This window comes from Pinus tabuliformis, chromosome 8 (assembly GCF_031772625.1).
Source record: "Pinus tabuliformis cultivar Carrire ecotype Pingquan chromosome 8, CPIR1, whole genome shotgun sequence".
NCBI lineage: Eukaryota > Viridiplantae > Streptophyta > Pinopsida > Pinales > Pinaceae > Pinus > Pinus tabuliformis.
The window spans coordinates 801,696,689-801,718,555 of record NC_142294.1 but is presented as its reverse complement, the minus strand read 5'-3'; the positions used below and the strand labels follow the sequence as shown (position 1 = coordinate 801,718,555).

Here is a 21,867-nt window from a genome sequence, read left to right as displayed (position 1 = left end):
GAACAAAAATGTTCAAGAAGTGAAAGATCACATCGAGAATCAAGAAATGAATCCGACCATATCTTGTAAAGGATTGGAAGAAATTACCACTCCTCAAACTCTAGAGATAGAAGGACATATCAAGAAGAAAAATATTCAAGCAGAGAAAGATCACATCGAGCATCAACAACAAGTTCTCCAACTTTTAAAGGATAACGCCACTTCGGTGCAAAATCAAACGAAACAACAGGTAGATCAACGTCGTAGTGAAAAATTCTCTGATGTAAGTGATTGGGTATTTTTACTGCTACATCTCAAGCAAGCTATTTATGAGAAGGAAATGTTGGCAATACTACATGTACTTAAAAAATGGCGACCTTCCCGAATGGGAAGACTCTTCTAGGATGAGGATGTGGAAGCATTTTTTTGTGCTATTTCTATTATCCAACCAGATTGGATAAATGAAGCAAGGGATGAATGGAAGAAGGACGAAGAAGTGTGGCCACTTATTCAAAAGGTGCAAAAGATCCCAATTCAAACAATATTTCCAGAAATTGAAGAGGAAGGAAAAATCATACTGGAACCTAGAGCAGTCATAGAAACAAGAACCCGACAGCTAAGAAATCAATCAATTTCCGAGTATCTCATCAAGTGGAAGAACTTACCCGCTGAAGATTCCACATGGGAGGACAAGAATTTTATACAGAATCATCAAGAACTACTCAAGCATTGAGGACAATGCTTTTTGAAGGAGAGGGGCATGTTAGGCCCCTATACTACTAGTGTAACCCCTTATTGTTATTAGTACAACCCACTTATTATATTGATGTACCCATGTAGTGCCCATATTATTACTATTGTGCCACATAGAAGCCCACTATTGTTATTATTGTGCCCTTACATTATTATTGTTATGTTGGCTCTTATTATGTTATGACCCCTTAGACTCTTATATAGAAAGGAGGTCTTTTCATTTGTATCATCCAAGAATTGTTCATTTATGTAATGTAAAGGAGGTTTCCCCCTCGAAGAGGCTGAATTCTAAGGCATTGATCTATCTTTTCTTGGGTTGGTTTCATAACATAGGCCTAACAAAGTTACAAACTATGTTTCAACTTTGGATCCCTGATACTGAAATTTTACACAAGCATGTCATGGCTTCAAAACATCATTAGATTAGCCTTTAAATTACCTAATGAGATCTTGGGTAACAATACCTCAATCTGTAGCATGGAAATCTTGGGCAATAAGAAATATCGTACATATCATAATGAACTTTGCAAATGCCAATGAAATCCTCGACTCCTTGACACCCAACATAGTTATTGACCATATATTGATTGTGAATAATAGACATTTTTTGCAGTCATCAGTAAACATATCTTTCCAGCACTGGACCCTAACATAAACATTTCGAGTTTAGGAGTTTCTAGTTGTTCCAGAAGCATATCTAGATCTATATATTACTTATGGTAGACAAATGATCAAGTAGGCTCTCAAGAGTTATGTTAAAAACACTAGGGCTCAAGAAATTCTATGAACGTAAGTAGCAGGCTACTAAGTTCCTTGATGTCGACAATTCTAGAAAATCAATGCACTAATAGAATTGAAAAATGCCAACGCGGTCTAATATGACTTCTATAAGTTCGATGCCTCCCACTAAAGATATATAATGGACCTTTCCATCACAATGATGAATAATAAACAATGTTTTTACAGTTTTTTCGGAACCGTAGCAAGAAAGGCCTAGTTGGATTTAATCCTGAATCAAATTGATAGTATTTAGTAGGTTGGCTTGCAACTTGTTCTAATAACAATCACAACTCTTTGAGCTAATAAAATACGTCACAATAAACACAACAATGAGTCACACTCCAATACTCTTTCTACTGAATGTTTAGCTAAGAATATTGAATAAAAATCACAAATATGTGTTGCCCATTCTGAAAACTTTGCCAACATTTATGCCATTAGAGCTCCAACAAATAATATAACACAACTACCCATTAATAGTTTTTAAAGCAAGAGCATGGTGTAAAAATAACATGCACAAGACTTCTCAGACTTCAGATTTGAAAGATCTTCCATCAAACATAGGGGCTCACTCTGTATGCAGAGAATGTAAACTTTTATTCAAAAAAATTATGTACATAACAATAAGTTACATCATAGCTACAAAGAGTAACTCTACAAGCAAAAGAATGTTCCGAGGTTTTGTCAAGAGTAAGTTAGTAGCTCGAATCAAATTGATACTAGTATTAAGTAAGTTTTCTTGCAGCTTGTTCTAATACTGTAAATATTAAGCACCATGCAGTAAGCCAATCATTGACTTATTTCTTCTCCATCATTTTTTTTTTAATTTCTTTATTCTTATCTAATACAAAATATAAAAGTAATGAGCCAATCATTATCTCACTCCATAGTATTTAATATTTGCTATGAAAACAAAATAACCCACGACAACACCAATAAATATAATCAGTATCCATTTATCTTTCCATTTAAATCTATATATAAAATCTACAAATTTAGAATTGACAGGGAAATGGGCATGAAAAGTCTATAATATCTCATTCATTCATGGCAGATACTATATCAGAGAATTTCACTTCTTACTCTAGACCTTTTCATAGCAGATATTGCTTCTCCTTTATGCTGTAATACTCTTGTGTAGATACATGTTGTACATCTCCAACAATCTCACCTGATAATCATCCCAATCCTAGATATTCACATGATTTGTGGTGAGATTGTTGGCGAGGTTAAGCATTATGCGGCACAACAAAAACATAAAAAAATATACCGAAAGAAATTCGACTTGAGAAAACAAAAAAAAGGGGATCTATAACTTCCATTAGTAACCAAAAGTTCAAATTGCAAAGCCCAAATAGTAAGCACCGAATGAATAGTTGATTGTTCTCCTGGTTGTTATCAGAGGTGAGCATCATTGATTGAAAGTGTTTGGCTGGTGGAGATGAAGTGGAAGTTGGCTGAATTTATGAAATAATATTTTTTATTACTGCATTTCTTGATAAGGTTGGGTCGTATGGATGGCCTAGCCTTCTAAAAAACCTTCATGTTGTCCATTCCTTTGAAGCAAAACACATGATGTTTTCCCAAAAAGGGAAAAAGGTTTGCTAATCATCTCTAGTGATATACTTGATTATATAAAAATAAATTGAAATACATCCATTCAAAAAATGCTTTATAAGAACATAAAAACTGAACAGGATGTGTCTTCTATTAACATCAGATGTACAATTTCAAGTAGGTATTTCAGTTGACCACTCGAGGTGCTAGAATGTAGTGCTTATTAAATTTCCATTTTCCGGTTACATTTGTAACTTTAATGTTTTCTAATAGAATTAAGTTTTTTTAAATGACTTTAGGCTTTAGACAACCTTCAACCCTATTTGTCCTATCAAGTAGGTACAACAATAAATAAAATAGAACAATCATTTTGTTGTGCAAAAGTGGAATGATAAACAGTGGATATGAGAGAGATATTTGGATGTTTCGATAAGGTTCTTGAGCTAGACAACCAATATTTATTGTCCTATTGAGGTTGTATATGCCCACTGTTGGATTTAAGCAAGTACATTATCCAACGGTGGAAATATACAGCCGCCACGCATTAATGGTCAATAGCATTATAAATATTGGTTGCCCTTGAGCCAGATCTCCACTCTTTGCCGTGGGTTTTTGGGAGTCAAATTCGAGACTATCCTTCCTTATGGGTACAAAATCTAGATGTGTGATGTGAAATAAAGACAAAAATATGTAGCTTAGTGCTATTCTATGCCATGATTATAGTTTTTGTGATATGTAGAAGATCACAAATTCTTTTAGCTGCTATATGTACCGATTGGGAGTGCAATAGATTTGTAATTTATGTAGCTTATGGATGTAAATTAATAATTGTGTGTGATCTGTACGCCTATCTGAGGCATTTTCAAAATAAAAAAGATAAAAATCAATTAGGCAACACCATAATGTATTAATGATAATCACAAAACCATGAACCAGTTACTTTTCACAAAATACATTTGTCCATATACATGGAATATATTATATTTGTCCATAAATTTATCTCCCATACAAAAAACGGTAATCGCTACATGTTGGGGAAAAATAAAACATTACCAGGTTCTTCTTTAGTGAAAGGACCATGCTATGATAGACCCAAGAAAAATGATAACAACAACCCATTCGCATACTGGGGATCTATATTGATGGAGATCAATGATTTCTGTTGCAGTGGATGGTGATCCTATGTCATATTTGACATCTACATATGTGCTTAAAAATTCTCTCGACATTATATCACTGGACATCTTTTCAATGTTTGCAGAGAGATTGATGGTAAAATATTGAAATTAACAACTCCATTTCATTGCTTCCTTATAAAGGAGTTTTAAATTGTCCTTCCAAACCTAATAGATGCCTTTCAACTGATTACATATGAACTTCGAGTTGGTGAAGACTTCAATATCATTGACATCATATTGTTTTGCCTCTTTTAGCCCTTCAACAAGGGCAACGTAATATGCCTCATTGTTTGTCGTCATTCCAGGAACTTCTTTCCATGAAATAAATGATTTGTTGCCATATTGTAAAGGACAAATTTAACAACTGCTCGACTTGGATTTGGAAAGCAGGACACTTCAATGCATAAATGCAACTTTTGCACCATTTTCTACACTTCAAAAACCTGGAAAATAAGATAACAATAAATTCATGTTAAACAAGTAGACAGTTATCTATTTCTTAATACTCAACATGTTTTTCAGTCATATATAATTAAAAAAAGTAGATAATCTTTTTCACAAATTCATTGTAAGACTCACTGACAAATTTTGTTGGAGTATTAGAACCAAATTGAATGCTTTTGATATTGCTAGATATAAGTATACCTATGACTGTTCCAATGTCATATTTCCTACTAGTAGTTATAGGGTGGAGCTAGAAATTCCATTTCAGAGCTTGCAAGAATAATTTTCAAAACAGTAAGATTTCTTCAGTGCACTGGTTTTAAAAAGTTCCCGCGTGCTCAGAAAGATAAACTAGTGCGATATATGTTGTCTGATGACGTTTTGGGGTATATAGTGCAATTTAAAATATCTTCACAGCACCTTTTGATTATTTGAGTAGTTTCTCTAATTTAGAATTCTTTCTTTGCAACATTCTAGCTAAAATCGAAATTAATCTTCAATCTGGTATGTACTATATTTTTAGAATTTATAACATTAATGATTTTTCCCCGCAACTTAACCACAACTTTCAGCTATTTGTCTTGGAATTGAATACTTCCTCAAGTGTATATTCATATTAAACTAAAGCATGTTGTGTAATTACCTAAGAAATCTATCACGTTTTAAATTTTAAAAGGTCGTGCATTTTGTGCCTTCATTAAAGCTTCTAATGCTTGTGCTGAAGTGTCCTACTAGAAAATGAAGAGCTAGCAAAGCTTACGAATATCCTATAGATTTATGTAGATGTTTGTATGGTCAGTATATAAGTTGTTACTTCTAATGTTGTTTGTTGAAGCTTTTAAATGTCTCATTGAGCATTCTTGTTTTTAAGCTATAAGTTTACATCATTTTATGATACCTAGATCTTCGTTGAGAGTTTATTCATTTTTGAGGTAAGAGTGAGGAGATTTTAACCCTATGCAAGTATAAGAAATTCTCATAGTTTTCTTTATTTTTAAAGATATTGGTTCTTTGTGTCTTGTTAATCCCTTCACAAAATTTGTGAAAGGTTGGTTTTGGTGATTAGGTAATTTATGTCTTGTTTTACTTTACTTTCTCTATATATGGGTTATGTAAAGAAAAAATCTCTGGGTTGGGAAGAAATATACCAAGTTGTTCTCATTAGTTGAAGGATGTTTTCAAATTATTTAGCATGGGGAACTTTAGACCTCATTGATGGCCAGTTACTGGAAATCTTGAAGGATATGGTTTTTATTGATTTGTATTTAATGCTTGATTTCATATTTAAATGATCTGTGAATACAGGATGTATCACAACAAAAGTTCTTTGGACAATAATGCGTTCATTGGGTCAAAACCCAATTGAAGCAGAGCTGCAAGATATGATAAATTAGGTTGAAGCAGATGGCAATGGTACCATTGAATTTTCTGAGTTCCTAAATCTCATGGCACGGAAAGTGAAGGACACTGATCCTGAAGAAGAGTTGAAGGAAGCATTTCAGGTTTTCGACAAGGACCAGAATGGTTTCATATCTCTTGTCGAGCTACGCCACATCATGACAAATTTAGGGGAAAAACTCACTGATGAAGAAGTTGATGAGATGATTCGGGAGGCCGATGTGGATGGTGATGGACACATTAACTATGAGGAATTTGCCAAAGTAATGATGGCCAAGTGATTTCCATCTTTAATATCAACAACGTTTTCTGTTTTTTCCTTTAACACTACTCGTTAGCTCTGTGAGGGACAAAAACACTAAATTTCAAATGCTCTTCATGGGGAAGAATGATAATCAATGTATGGAATGCAGTGTATTCTTTACCTGTGTGACGATCCTTTTAGTAATGTAAATTCTTATACTTTAATATTGTTTAAGAATGAAATATCTGATGCATTTTCCAAAAAGGAAACAAAAACAATATATTTTCAGATGGGGAATATTATAGAAGCTTCAGATGTGGTCCTAGAGTTCTTCAAGGAGGGAGTTCCAGTTCCTTTTTCATGAGTTAGGTATCAACTGAAAGCTTAGTGTTCAAAGGTCATCTATGATTTTATTCATCATATAAAGGTTGTTAATTTTCCATAAAGGCATGATATGTAAATTTTTTTAGTTTTATATTCTCTGAAGATTAACCTTGCCTATTCTTAATGATTTAGCCTATTTTGGTTTTGCAATATACAAATTTACCATCTAAGGAGCTCCTACACTGGAAGACCCTACCTTACACGATTTCCCAGAGTTAATAACATTTAATGATGTTATTTCTGTAGCATCGCCTCCAGTGTCAGGCACACACATATCATGGTCACCACTGCCATTAAAACTAGTCTTTAGTAGAATGAAAGTAGGTGCTAAACAAACTCATCAAAAACCATATAAGTTAGCGTCGAGGAAAATTCAAGCTGCTAATAATGAAATATAATTGTTCAACAAATTTTCTTCTGATCTTTTCTAGGATCTCCACTAGAGAGATTAAGTGCCATTCAAAGTTCATCAATACTTTTAACCGGATTTTTGTTGCTTCAAGCATTCGACCTTACATGGAAAACAACCAAATCACGCACCAAAGCAAGTGCTTGACGTTTATGAATTTTTCACAACCATAAGTATAAGGTCATATGATATATAACATTATGATGATAGTGTGGAGAAGAATAACAGATACAATTAATGTAAGATGTGAAGCACCTTTGATAGATTAGTGACACAAAAGGAGAAATTCAAGGAGATCTAACACAATTATGTATGTAACAACGATTTAATTAATAAAGAGGTTGAATATATGAGAAAAATAATAACTACAAAGGGATCAACCTAGGGTATTAGACAAAAACTTATGAAAGATATTGTAGCAATTCTTGCAGTGAAACATTTTAGATGCAATTTTTAAGCTTTCTTGTTTGAATCAAAGAGATAGGCATTCAACCAAGACATGAATTAGAGAGGGGGCATGAGATAGTAATCCCATTGCAAAAACATTTAAAACCAGATTCGAGAAGAGTCTCAGGAATCGTTGTATTTGAAAATGAAAGATTTCAGCCTATAGAAACTGATATAGGGTAAATCTGAATAGGTGGAGCTTACATGCCAGTAAATGACGTTTTTGAAATTATTATGTAATGATGTTACTAGCTCTGCAATGGTTATTTCAAGCTTTGGAACCAGAGGATGGCAATGCTACATAAAACTGATCCATGAAACTGAGGATATAAAGTTAGCTTTTACTCGCTTGCAATAACTTGTTGTCTGCTTGGTTTGAGAGTTTTGATCGCCTGGTTTGAGAGTTCTGAAGGCAAGTCCATGTCCGAGCTCGTGAAAATGGGGAGGGATTTCTCATGCATAGTTTTGGAGGTGTTTGAATACCGGCCATCAACTCGGGACAACCCATCGCCCGTAGCGAGATGTGGCCAAGAATCGTCATGACTCCCGGATATGTCAAACGATCCACCGCAATTAATGTCGAAGGGTGGCGGAGTGGTCGAAAGGTGGAAGAGGGTGGCAGAATTGCCGATTGCTGGAGCTAAATGTTTTTCCAAACGAGAAAGGAAACCAGAAAATTCCTCCGCCTTGTTACACTACTCCAAAAGCTTATATACATGTCATTCATTCAAACCTTTCCATCCTTGACAAATTTCAACCTTATCTCTCGTTCAATGAGATTATTTTCCACAGTGTGATAATGGAATGTGTTTATTCCCTATTTGACGCATTTCAGTTCCGGCCACTCTTAGGATAAAAATTCCATTGAATCCTGAATGTGTCAATATCCATTTCACTATTCTCATAAATAAATAAATAATAAAAAAAAAGGCGGATTCCAAGAAACGTTGAAGTTTGTGCATGCTGAAGAAAATCTAAACTTGCGCTCATTTGATTTGACTAGTTGACGCTCTAGAGTGAAGCAGGTCCCGTCGCATGTTGACGTGCAGCTTATTAAAATCAAATTTTAGGTTGCGGATGGCTTGAGTTGCTTATATGCGACATGAGGGTTTTGTATATATACAACAAACATCTCATTTAATTACTCGTATCAAGAAACTAAATATTGAGAGTAAGTGCGGGAGGAATAATTAACAATGGAGGACTGGTCATGTTACTACTCAAAATTATGACTGTTGCAGATAGCTGCAAGAACGAACCCTGTTACAACTAAGCCGGAGGATTTGCTGTACTGGAAGGCTGGCAACCATAACTTTCCATAGTTCCTTTAATATGACCTTGGGAGAATTTCCAATGCTTTCATTGCAGTTGGCAATGCCTATTCTGGATTTGGTACCACTGGATCCTTATGGAGAGATGGAGAAACCAAAAATTTACAGAAGTTAACACAATAAATAAATCACACAATAAAACTACGGGTTTGAATTTGGAATTGATTGAATTTCTTGACACCACAGAATAAATAAATAAACTCAACTTTATGGATAAACCTTTTTTTTTGTCTGAAAGATCTTAGAATGCTAATCGAGTCATAACTAAATGTGGTTGTGCTAGTTTTAACTCCTACAAGTATGTTAACTCTTTCCTAAATTTAAATTCTCCATGTAACACGTATAAGTAAACTCTTTCCTGAATTTAAATTCTGCATGTAACACGTATAAGTACCATGTGAAGATTATGAATTTTATATTTTTCACTTCTGGTTCTTCAGTTGTATTTTTATTCTATCTTTAAAAAAAAAAAATGTTTTTTTGCAATGCCTTGTACTTTAGGTATTGTTAATGGAACATATCTATCATTTTTTATAAGATCGTCTTTGTTTCTCTTTTGTCTCCTCTTTTATTATTGGAATAACTTCAACCATTCTTAATAGTTGTGTTCAATTTTTTTTCTATATCTTATGATGTAATTATCACAACATGTCCATACCAACTTTCATCTCCACTATACCTGAGCTTTACAAAGCAATCCTCAAGAAATGTTAATTCAAGCTCATTGTTAAATTCAAATTCAATATTTGTTGTAACCCTATTCATATCTTCAACAACTACAATATTTTTTTGGTTGCTGCCAACAAAAAAAATTCCATATAAACCCATTCTTAACAATTTCGTCCACCCTACCATCCATGATTGTGGTTTGCTATTTCTTATGCTTAGTGTTTTCTTTTCCATTATGATGAATTAGGCCTCTGCATAAACATGCAGAACTTCGTATTATGCAAAAATTAGGACTTCCCCCAGCCACTTGTACTGCATCTAGATACCGTATTGGATTATGATGAACTACGCATCTAATTACATTCTCACAAATTAAATTTGTAAAATTTGATGGCTTTGAAGTGTAGTTGAGGAAAATGTCTGTTTGGCAAAGTTACGATTAGCAGATTGACCTACCCAGAAGCAAGCATTACTGATCGGAACAATATGACCAATTTTGATGATGTGTTAGAAATGGAGAAACACGGATTGTCGTCCAATTTTTTGAAAATTCCAAGGAAAATCATCATACAAGATGCAAATTTAAGAAAACCAATGATACTTTTGTAACCGTTCAATTCAACTAAATGTGTGAAAGAATCTATATGCAATGCAGGAGAGGGGCGGTGCAAATTTTATATAGTGGATAGCCATGGACATCTTTGGCATTTTATTGATATATTTGGCAGCCATGAAGAGAAAAGAGATTTAGCAGGAGACATTGGCTCCGGGATCCACACCCAACTGGCTACATATTGTATTGTAGTAATTAACTCTGTTGTTCACTGCAGGAGTGTTTCCACTGTTGCATTCCATGTTGTTGATGGCTTTAATTGTGGCGCCGAAGCCCTACCCGAAGGTTATGGCAGAATGACAGTTCTACATCCAGAACCACACGGCCATCTTGAAGGAGATGGTGGCATCCTACCCCACCATGTCTGGGTTGTTCAGCCCGTCGAAGCCTATGTTCTGCCCAGCTACTCCGTAATTGTAATTCCTGCATTCATTAAAAATCCAAAAGTCGGTTTGTTAGCCTTCAGTTACCATTATAGATGAGACGAGGGAATGGTATTAGTGAGTCACTTACCAGCTTAATTGGAGAGGGCTGCGCCCATGGTAGCTCTTCCCGCTCGCACACAGCCACGAGGTGGATGTCACATCATAGTAGATGATTGGAGGATTTGTCTCGTTGATGTAGCACAACCCTAACATGATGACGAAAGAATTAATTAATTAATTAATTGATCTATCAAAATTCATGTTGGGAATTTTCTGGTAAATGCCAAAACAAAATCACTGAACAGAGAGTAATACTCTGTTTTGCCACAGGATCTTTAACACAGGGAAGCAAAAAAAAATTTCTCCAGAGAACAGAGTTTCAGCAACACACATAAAAACTTTCTATTCATTAATAAACTGCCTGTTACATATTTCTTCCTCTCTCTCAGAGGGATTCACCAAGAACTTAAAAAAAATTACTCCGTCTCTTTTAGAAATTTTACACTACCGTGTGTAAAAATTTCTTTTACATTTACTACTGTAAATAAAAAAATTGACATGGATATAATGCTGTAAAAGAAATCCCTTACATATGATCTACTGTGAGTTTCATTTTGTTCTTTCAAAGAATAGCCACTAAACTTCATGCTGTTGCGTTGCAAAATCTCTCCATACATATTGTCTTTACACTGTTGTGTAATTTTCGTTACATATTCACCAAAAAAAGAAACTTACATTACCCTTTTCACTGTTGTGTGAAAGATTTCATCATTCGCACTAATGTGTGCTTCCCTTCTCTTCATTACATGCACCCCCTGTATTTTCTTAACAAAAAAAAAAACTTACACATACACTTTCACGCTTTTACCTATCGTACAACCGTGAATAATTAAAAACAATATAATTAAAGTACAATTAGCTATGCCCATACTTCCATGACTTAAACAAATAATAAAATTAAAAACATTTACCTACAATCTACGAACAGGAGTAAATACCATTAATTTTTTCACTGAAACAAACGGCGGTCAAACCCAAAACTTCACGTAAATCCTTGTTGCAGGCCTGTATATCAACTTTGGCTTAATCGGACGGTGGAAAGCCTTCATCTCAATCCAACGGATACCGCTTGGTCAAATCAAACGAATGTTATGTCCCGATAAAAATTGGTTTTGGAAAAAGTACCGTGGACATGCGTCGAAAGGTGTACAGTATCGGGGCGTTTGAGAGAATACCACTTGCTCATGAAAAGCGGTGCGATAAGCCTGGCGGATTTCCTAAAATGGTTTTACGGTCGCCGTTTAATGGAGCTGCAATTGAAATTATATTTCAACACTCCCCTTTAATTTCAACTGCTGGGTTATCAGTCATACCCAAACATTTCCTCAAAAATTCAATGCTTTTCTGGTCCAATGGCTTTGTCAGAATGTCTGAAACCTGTTCCTGAGTCCTGCAATGTTTTAAAACAATTTCTCCATTGCTTACCAATTCCCTGATGTAATGAAACCCTTTTTCAATGTGTTTCGTTCTCTTATGAAACACTGAATTTTTGGATAATGCAATCGCTGAGCTATTGTCACAAAAAATCACAGTGCCTTTTGTTTGCTCTTGGCATAAGCTCCTTAACATTCTTCTCATCCAAACTGCTTGACATGTTGCTGCTGTAGCTGCCACATATTCTGCCTCTGCTGTAGACAATGCTACAATAGGCTGTTTTTAGAAGCCCATGAAATGGCTCCTGAACCCATGTGAAAAACATAACCGGATGTGCTTTTCTGATCATCTACACTTCCAACCCAATCACTATCAGTGTATCCAATTAAATCTGAACATATCTCAGAATTCTTTTTGCTGCCTGCCAATGTGCTTCTTTTGGCCTCTCCATGAATTTGGAAATTAAACTAACAACAAACATTATATCCGAGCTAGTTGCAGTAAAATACATGAGGCTGCCAACTATGCTCTTGTACAAACTAGGATCAAAATCCTTGCTGCTGTCCTCTTTGCTGAGTTTTAATCCAATCACCGTGGGAGTGATTGTTGTTGTCCTGCATATTGAATCTCTCCAATACTTCATTAACATATTTTGCTTGTGAAATAAAGATTCCATTTTCATTTTGATCTACTTCTATTCATAAGAAGTATCTCAGCAAGCCCATGTCAGTCATTTCAAATTCCTCCTTCATGACTGCTTTGAAATTTTTAATGAGATATTCATCATTACATGTGAAGATAACATCATCAACATATAACACAAAAATTAGTATTTTACCATTCTTTTCTTTGATGTAGGGGGTGGGTTCTCCATCACACTTTGCAAACTCATTTTCCAGAAGATAGGAATCTATCTTACTATGCCACGCTCTTGGCGCTTGCTTCAGCCCATAAAGAGCTTTCTTCAATCTGTACACTTTGTGCTCTTGGCCTTTCTTTTCATTGTCTAGAGGTTGTTCAAGGTAAACCTCTTCCATTAACACTCCATTTAGGAATGCTGACTTCACGTCCATTTGGTAAACTTTCCACTTGTTTTGTGCTATTATGGACAACACTTCTCTCACTGTTTCCATTCTAGAAACTGGTGCAAAAGTTTCTTCATAATCTCTCCCATACTGCTGCTTATATACTTTGACAACCAGTCTTGCCTTGTGTCTTTATATTTTGCCTTCATCATTGCTCTTGGTCTTGTAGACCCATTTAACTCCAATGACTTCCTTTCCTTTTGGTAGTTCAACTAAATCCCATGTCTTGTTTCTCTCTATGGCATTGATCTCCTCATCCATAGCTTATATCCATTTCTTATCCTTAATTGCTTCTTCGAAATGAATAGGGTCATCAACATGACAATATAATGTAAACAAAGAATTCATACCTTCATTTGCTGCCTCTTGTTCATAAATGTCATTTAAATTTCTGAACTTCTTACCTCTTTCATTTGGTGTACAAGTGCTTGAAGAAGCACTTGAATTTCCTCGTGGTGTGCTTGTAGAAGCGCTTTCATTTATCCTCAAGGATTTCTCTTGCTTTCCTTGTGTTGGTGCTGTTGTTTGGGGATGCATTTCAGCCATCTCCTCATCATTTTCATCATGAGACAAACAGTTTTTAACATTCACTGTTTTCTCTATGCTTCCATCCCAAGCTTCCTCCTTAATGAATTGAACATCTCTGCTCACAAAAAACTTCTTGGTTGATGGGATATACAACCTGTAAGCTTTGGATTCCTCACTGTATCCAATGAAAATACATTTCTCCCCTTTGTTGTCCAACTTCCTCCTTAGCTGATCTGGAATGTGTGCATAAGCTGCACAACCAAAAAATTTCGTGTGGGTGATTCCTTGCTTTCTCCCACTCCATGCTTCTTCCGGCACTTTGTTCATGACTGCTTTTGTTGGGAATCTATTCAAATATATACTGCACAGTGTACAGCTTCAGCCCAATAATCATTTGGCAAATGCTTTGCCTTTAACATACTCCTCACCATATCCATGATTGTCCTATTCTTCCTTTCGGCAACTCCATTTTGCTGCGGGGTGTACCTAGCTGTAAATTGCTTATGTATTCCATTTTCTCTACAAAAACATAGAAATTCCTTGGAGATATACTCACCTCCTCTATCAGTTCTTAGAACTTTGATATGCAGCCCGCTTTGGTTTTCCACAAGTGCTTTGAAATTTTGAAACTTTTCAAACACTTCACCTTTGTTCTTCAAGAAATAAACCCAAGTTTTTCTTGTAAAATCATCAGTGAATGTTAGAAAATATTGGATGCCTGCTAGTGATGGAGTTTGCATTAGTCCACATCAGTCTGAGTGGACAATCTCTAAGGGTGCCTTTGCCCTTATGCTTTTCCCTCATGGAAAACTTTCTCTATGTTGTTTCCCCAAGATACAACCTTCACAAAGGTTGTCTAGTTTCTCTATCAATGGTAGTCCTCTTACCATTCCTTTTCTACTCAACAAGTTAAGACCTCCAAAGTTGATATGTCCAAATCTCAAGTGCCACAACCAATTTTCATCCTTTGGTATGCTTTGGAAAGCCTCTTGTGTCACTGCTGCTATTACTTCTTTATTTTTTAAATCTGCCCTTATTTTGAGAGGGAACATCCTGTTCCTCGTCATCTTCACTTCAACAATACATCGTTTCTTGGGTTTTCTATCCATGATGGTGCATACATCATTCTCAAAGAAGACATTGTAACCATTTTGAACAAGTTGTCCAATACTCAAAAGGTTACACTTCATTCCAGGAACATAATAGATATCTGCTATGGTTTTCTTTTCACCTTTCTTTGTAAATATTTTTACTTCTCCTTTTACCATAACAGAAAATTTACTATCAGTCCCAAGTGTGACTTGTGATTTCACATTTTGATATAAAGCAGAAAACAGGGCTATGTTTCCTGTCATATGGTTGCTGCAATCGGAGTCTAGAAACCATATATCATCACTATTTGTTTCAGCCATGTTACAAGCTAAAGCACATTATTTTGGCTGATATTTTCTCTAGTGATATTTGCACTAGATCTATTACTCATATCATGCTGCTTCTTCCTACATTCATTTGCATAATGCCCATATTTTTTACAATAATAACATTAGACATTGGATTTTTCATACCTTTGTCCTTGAGCATGATGTTCTCCACTTTGTTGGCTGTTGCCTTGGCCTTGGTTCTGATTTGGATTGCTACCTCTTCCTTGAGCATTTGCTGGACTGTTTCTTCCACCTCTGTTTTGGCTTCTGCCTCTTCCTCTCTTGTTTCCTCTACCTTGAGCTCTTCCTCTTCCAAAGGATACTTGGGTCTTGAAGGCTTGCTCTAGAGATGAGTTTTGATTTCTACTCAACCTCTTCTCATGTGTTATCAGTGATGCATGAAGTTCATAAACTAAAAAGTTTGTGAGATCCTTTGTCTCTTTTATGGTGGTGACAACCACATCAAACTTTGAGGGTAGGACCCTCAATAGTTTCTCCACAATCCTCCTTTCTTCAAAAGCTTGTCCATGAGGTCTTATTTGTATGACCAGACCAATCACATGTGTGAAGAATGAGTCAATATTGTCTGACTCCTTCATGCACAGATTCTCAAAATCTCTCCTCAGCAACTGTAGTTTTTCTATCTTCACTTTCTCCATGCCATGATAGGCTGTCTTGAGAGTTTTCCATGCTTTTTTGGATGTCTTGGCTGCTGCTATCCTTGGAAACACACTCTCATGCACTACTTGATAAAAAAATATGAGGGCTTTTGAATCCTTCTTCTTATTGCTCTTCAATAGATCTTTCTCTGCCTGAGTTAATCTATTAAGCTCATCTTCATCTCCTGGTTCTTCAAACCCATATTCAACAAGTTCCCATAAGTCTTGTGAGGCAAATAGGGCTCTCATGGTTATTGCCCAATAGTCATAGTTTTTTCCATTAAACTGTGGGAGCTGACTATTAAAAATACCCATGCTAGTGTTGGTGCTGGAGCCAGCCATTCCTTGCACTCTCAGCTATGCTTCAAATATTTGACTGTGTATTTAAAAAACACTGAGTGTCTTTAACAGCAACACAAAAAAAAACTTTGAGAAATACCTAGATCCTTTCTTGACTGAGAAGTTGCTACAACAAGAAGTCATTCCTTCAGATTCTTTGACACCTTCAAAGAGGCTGGACAAGCTCTGATACCACTGTTGGGAATTTTCTGTTAAATTCCAAAATAAAATCACTGAATAGAGAGTAATACTCTGTTTTGCCACAAGATCTTTAACACAGGGAAGCAAAAAAAAATTTCTCCAGAGAACAGAGTTTCAGCCACACGCATAAAAACTTTCTATTCATTAATAAACTGCCTGTTACATATTTATTCCTCTCTCTCAGAGGGATTCACCAAGAACTTTAAAAAAATTACTTTGTCTCTTTTAGAAATTTTACACTACTGTGTGTAAAAATTTCTTTTACATTTACTGCTGTAAATAAAAAAAAATTACATGGATTTACTACTGTAAAAGAAATCCCTTACATATGCTCTGCTGCGAGTTTCATTTTGTTCTTTCAAAGAACAACCACTAAATAAAAAAACATCACGCTGCTGCGTTACAAACTCTCTCCATACATCTTTTCTTTATACTGCTGTGTAATTTTCGTTACATATTCACCAACCAAAAAAAACTTACATTACCCTTTTCACTGTTGTGTGAAAGATTTCATCATTCGCACTAATGCGTGCTTCCCTTCTCTTCATTACATGCACCCCCTGTATTTTCTTAACAAAAAAAAAACTTACACATACACTTTCACGCTTTTACCTATCATACTCCCCTGAATAATTAAAAACAATATAATTAAAATACTATTAGCTATGCCCATACTTCCGTGACTTAAACAAATAATAAAATTAAAAACATTTACCTACATTCTACGAACAAGAGTAAATACCATTAATTTCTTCACTGAAACAAACGGCAGTCAAACCCAAAAGTTCACGTAAATCCTTGTTGCAGGCCTGTATATCAACTTTGGCTTAATCGAACGGTGGACAACCTTCATCTCAATCCAACAGATATCGCTCGGTCAAATCAAACGTACGCTACGTCCAGATAAAAAGAGGTTTTGGAAAAAGTATCATGGACACGTGTCGAAAGGTGTACAATATCGAGGCGTTTGAGAGAATACCACTTGCTCATGAAAAGCGGTGCGATAAGCTTGGCAGATTTCCTGAAATGGTTTTACGGTCGCCGTTTAATGGAGCTATGGTTGAAATTATATTTCAACAATTCATCATCCATGAATTCTTTGAAATCAAATTGTAGAGATAATTATGGTTGTTGAGTAGATAGATTATATACCTCCAAATTCGTGCATCACATTAGCGAAGAAGGCATCGAGATCTCTCTTCTGGTCATCGCTGGCACCGGTGGTTCCAAATCCAGAATATGCATTTGCAGCTGCAATGAAAGCGTCGTAAGTGTAGAATCCTTTGCCCTCGTAGGAGCTGGCAGCTACGCCCGCAAGGCCATCGAAGACACTCTGGGAAATTATGGTGCCCATGTTTCCACCTCCGGTACTAGGAGATCCTCCACCTGAGCTTGTACAGGGGTCGCTCTGGCAGCCATCGCCGCAGTAGTCGGAGGTTGTCCCACAGTATCCATACTTGCTGCAACAAAGACCGCTGGCACAGCCACAGTTTTGAGAATTAACATTGACGCCAACCAGGAGTAGCACTAGCACCAGAGCCATTACCAAAGTACAACAACTAACCCCCATAGCTAATAATTTTCACTATTAAAGAATCTCGCATTCAATCTCAATGTTTGATATCTTTATGGAACTACTCATTCCAATTCTTCTCTCTTTATAGAGAAATCCCAACTCAATCTCCTCTTCCCCTAGTACTTGTTAAGGTTGGGTCAATATTGGCAGCTTTTATTTTATTAAACAATTGCAGCCACCTGGAGTTTGGTTTTATAAACTAATTGTGAGGACTTCATAGGCGGTGGGACGTGCTAACGTTGCACACCCGTGAGTCTGCCTTAGCATTGGGTCTTTACTCCTTATGTGTCAGATGAATCGAATCTGTAATCAAGAGAGAATGGTCGTCCTCTAAAGATCTGAGAATTGTAGATTTGAACATTCAATAGACAGGAGTAAAATCAAGTCTGTTCCATTGATACAGTATCCAATCCGAGAGTGAAATGGCTTGTGATTTGTTTTTCAAATCCAATTTTAGGAGATTTATTATTATTATTATTATTAAGAAGAAGAGATTGTGATTAATAAAATAGATGTGAAAACTCAAGTGTTTCCATTTTGAAATTCCAACCCTAATTGAATAAATAAATTGCATTCCGTACCCTATTGAATAAACTGAAGCTTCAATTGAGATAAGATGCCGCCTGATAAGCGTTGAATGCATCGAATCCGCCTTGTGGGACGCGTAGTGTTGAATGCGGGGAGTTCAAGTTTCCCTCATGTTGGTTGGCGCTTTCCATCTCAGTAATTTGTGGTTGTGACGATGATGGGATGACATCATTTTCTTGGAAACGAGATCCCAATTCTATGATAGTGTTCTGAAGGACATGTGAACACACCCTAGCAAGATGTACAAAATTGTGTTTAATTTAATTTAGGTTTTTTTCATTGTAAGGAAACTTTTAAAAATCGCACCATTAGAGTGAGTTTTGTCTACGCATTTGGAACCATATAGTGTTGTAAAAATCACATTATTAGAGTGAGTTTTGTCTATCCATTTCAAACCATATAGTGTTGTAAAAGTCACATCATTAGAGTGAGTTTTGTGTAAGCATTTCAAACCATATAGTGTGGTTCATTGTCACCAAGATGAAGAACAAGATTTTGGCATGAAGTTAAATAGATGAAGAGATAAAAATTTAATGGTTAGATTTTGACTAAATAATAATAATAATAATAATAATTAACTAAATAAATCAATAAATAATGAAAAAAAAATTAATCTTAGTCAAGATAAAAATACAAATAAATAACAAAAATTATATATATATATATATATATATATATATATATATATATATATATAAACTTAACAAGAAATGACACAGATCCAATAACTCCTAGCTAATTTTCCAACGATTGTTTCTCTTATTGCTTCGCTTTAGGGGCTAATATTCGCAAATGGGCTAATCTTTCATGCTTTTTCCAAAAACAAAATTCATTAATTTCCCTTTTTCCTAAAAATTATTCGCCTAAATTCTATATAGAGACTATATAAAATTATTATAAATTTGAATACTTTTACGAAAACATTGCCAAACATTTTACAAATTGCATATTATATACTAGTGAGATTCACCAAGGTTTCTAAACTTTAAAATTAATTTCCATCCTTAAAATTTTCCTTTCTCCTATATATATATATATATATATAAAACTTAACAAGAAATGGCAGGATCCAACAATTCTTAATTTTCTAGCCATTGCATCTATTCAGATTGCTTCGCCTCCTTTCAATCTCTATAGCTTTCCTAAACTTACAGTGATGGAAATGATCTATCTTAGCAATGACTTGAGCCTCTTTAATCCACATGTGGTGTTTTTTATTTTCCGCATGTTCTGCGAATGTTGAAGAGCGGGTCCTCCCATGTTTGATTTCTGTCGCATGTTCCTGAATTCTCTGATTTATTGAGTGGCCAGTGTCACCAACATGGGGTGTTCCACATGAACAAGGGATTACATAAACACCTTTCATATTATTAGGGTCCACGAGGTCTTTTACAGATCTCAGGGAACTTTGAATGGTGTCAAGGGGCCTAAAGGTTGAGGGAGCCATCTGCTTTCTTAGGATCCTTGCAATCTTGTGGTTGGTCCGTTGTATAAAAGGATGGTGTACCCAAGAAAACTAATCATTGGATTCTTTTCTAATCTTGGAACCCTTATCAACCTTAAGAAAATCCCTAAGACATTAGAGCTTATTATAGCCTTTATTTTTGAAAACCTTGATCAAGATGACTTTCATCGGAAAATCTAAACGCACGAGTCACTAAAATGTTGAGAACACCCAACTTTTGAGCAGGAAAATAATGAGACGTAGCGTGAAGACACTACTCCGTGTGAGTTTTCTTTTGAAAGACCTGGTGTGAGAATGATCCATCATCCTTCTTTGAAATAAGGACGTCAAGAAAAAGAAGGCTCCCATCCACCCATTTCTTGATTTACTAAGATTTTTGGTTAGTACTCTCTTCTGCGGACTCTAGCAATTAGTCTTATTTCATTTATATGATCACATATTTAGCCTTATTTTATTTATAGGAACACATATATATCAAATGAAGAAGATTAAACTTGCAATGGTGGTTTTTTTTTTAATTAAAAAAAGTGCCCAAAATGTAATTTTAAATTATTAAACAAGTATAAAAATAAATTTAACATTTTTTTACTTTGTTTTTAAATATTAATATTTTTATTTTCATTCATGATTTTTGTGAAATGCTTGTCATTGTTTTCCCAAGTTATTAGAAAAAAAAAGTCAAATTCATAAAATATTAAACTAAAGCTATATTAAACTAAAATTTAGATTAAGGTATTTATTTATTTTAATTATTCTTAATTATTTTATTTCAATTATGATTAATTTTACAGGGCTGATGGAAGTTTCTTTGATGATGGAAGGAGATTAGACCTTAAAATTTAGATCCCATTCAAAATGTGATTTATTCTAATGGGGAGACATCATTCAAATCATAAATCAATTTTTCCATAGATGCCTATGGATGCTTGCATAATATCCTTTTCTCTAACATGATGTGGTGTGTGTTAAGGACCAACTTTCCTCCCTGGCACAATGTCTTTTAACTCTTAAAATTGTTTTTAATCCTAACACAACATTCTTTGACTTGTGAAAACTTTGGTTATCTCCTATTATGCCAATACACATAATACCCCACCCCAGGATTCAGGTTTTTAAGCTCTTAAGTTTCTAGAATTTTTGTTAAAAGGTCTTAACTTCTTAGGAAGGGGTTTTTGAGAATGAGTATCACAAAGACATCTCATCTTAGAGATAAACTAAGGCCATTATAAATAAATTGTATTTCTTTGCATATTGCATTATTTTCACTATTTCATTCATTAATGAAGTTTGGTTTCATTATGTTATTGTGCTTTATATAATATATTTGTGTTATTTTCCATGCTTTTCTATCTTTGTTTCATTCTCAATATGATTCAAATTAGTGGCATTAGAGTAATCTTCTCTTTTTTATTGTATCATTCATGTCCCTAATGAAATTAGGGCATAAAGACATGTGCCTTGAGCTAACTAACATTGTTGAAGACTTCCTTTACTAACCTTAGTGGTTTCCGATTGTATAAAATAATGATGAGAAACCAAGAGATCCTATCAAGATATTTATCAAGGAAGCCTTGCATGATAAAGGAACAAGATGATAGATAATTTCACCCAAATCCTTCAAAATATCCAAAAGGTGATGGAGCCACCTTTGACAACCAATCACTTTGGACGTATGATGTCCTTTAAGGTACAAGTTAAATTTGACATTATTTTAATCGAATGGAATATAGGCAATAATGTTTCAAATAAATGGTTAATTCTACTAGAGCGTTTTACCTAATTCAAAAAATTTCTAATGCTGAGAAGACCAACTTTGCACTCCTTATATTCCTTTCCCATTTCAAATATTAGTAGGCCACTTGATGTTTGCAACATATCAAAGATGAGTCTAAATCATTTGCAACAAAACCACTTAATTGAATTTTTTTTATGCCATCAAGGAGAAATGTTACACTACAAC

At 35.0% G+C, this 21,867-nt stretch overlaps 2 pseudogenes; one reads left to right on the top strand and one right to left on the bottom strand.

The window, feature by feature from the left end:
- The first annotated feature begins 6,001 nt into the window (after positions 1–6,001).
- Positions 6,002–6,370, top strand: LOC149238005 (calmodulin-like; annotated as a pseudogene).
- A 3,890-nt stretch (positions 6,371–10,260) lies between these two features.
- LOC149238004 (endochitinase 4-like) lies at positions 10,261–17,848 on the bottom strand (annotated as a pseudogene).
- Positions 17,849–21,867: the final 4,019 nt, after the last annotated feature.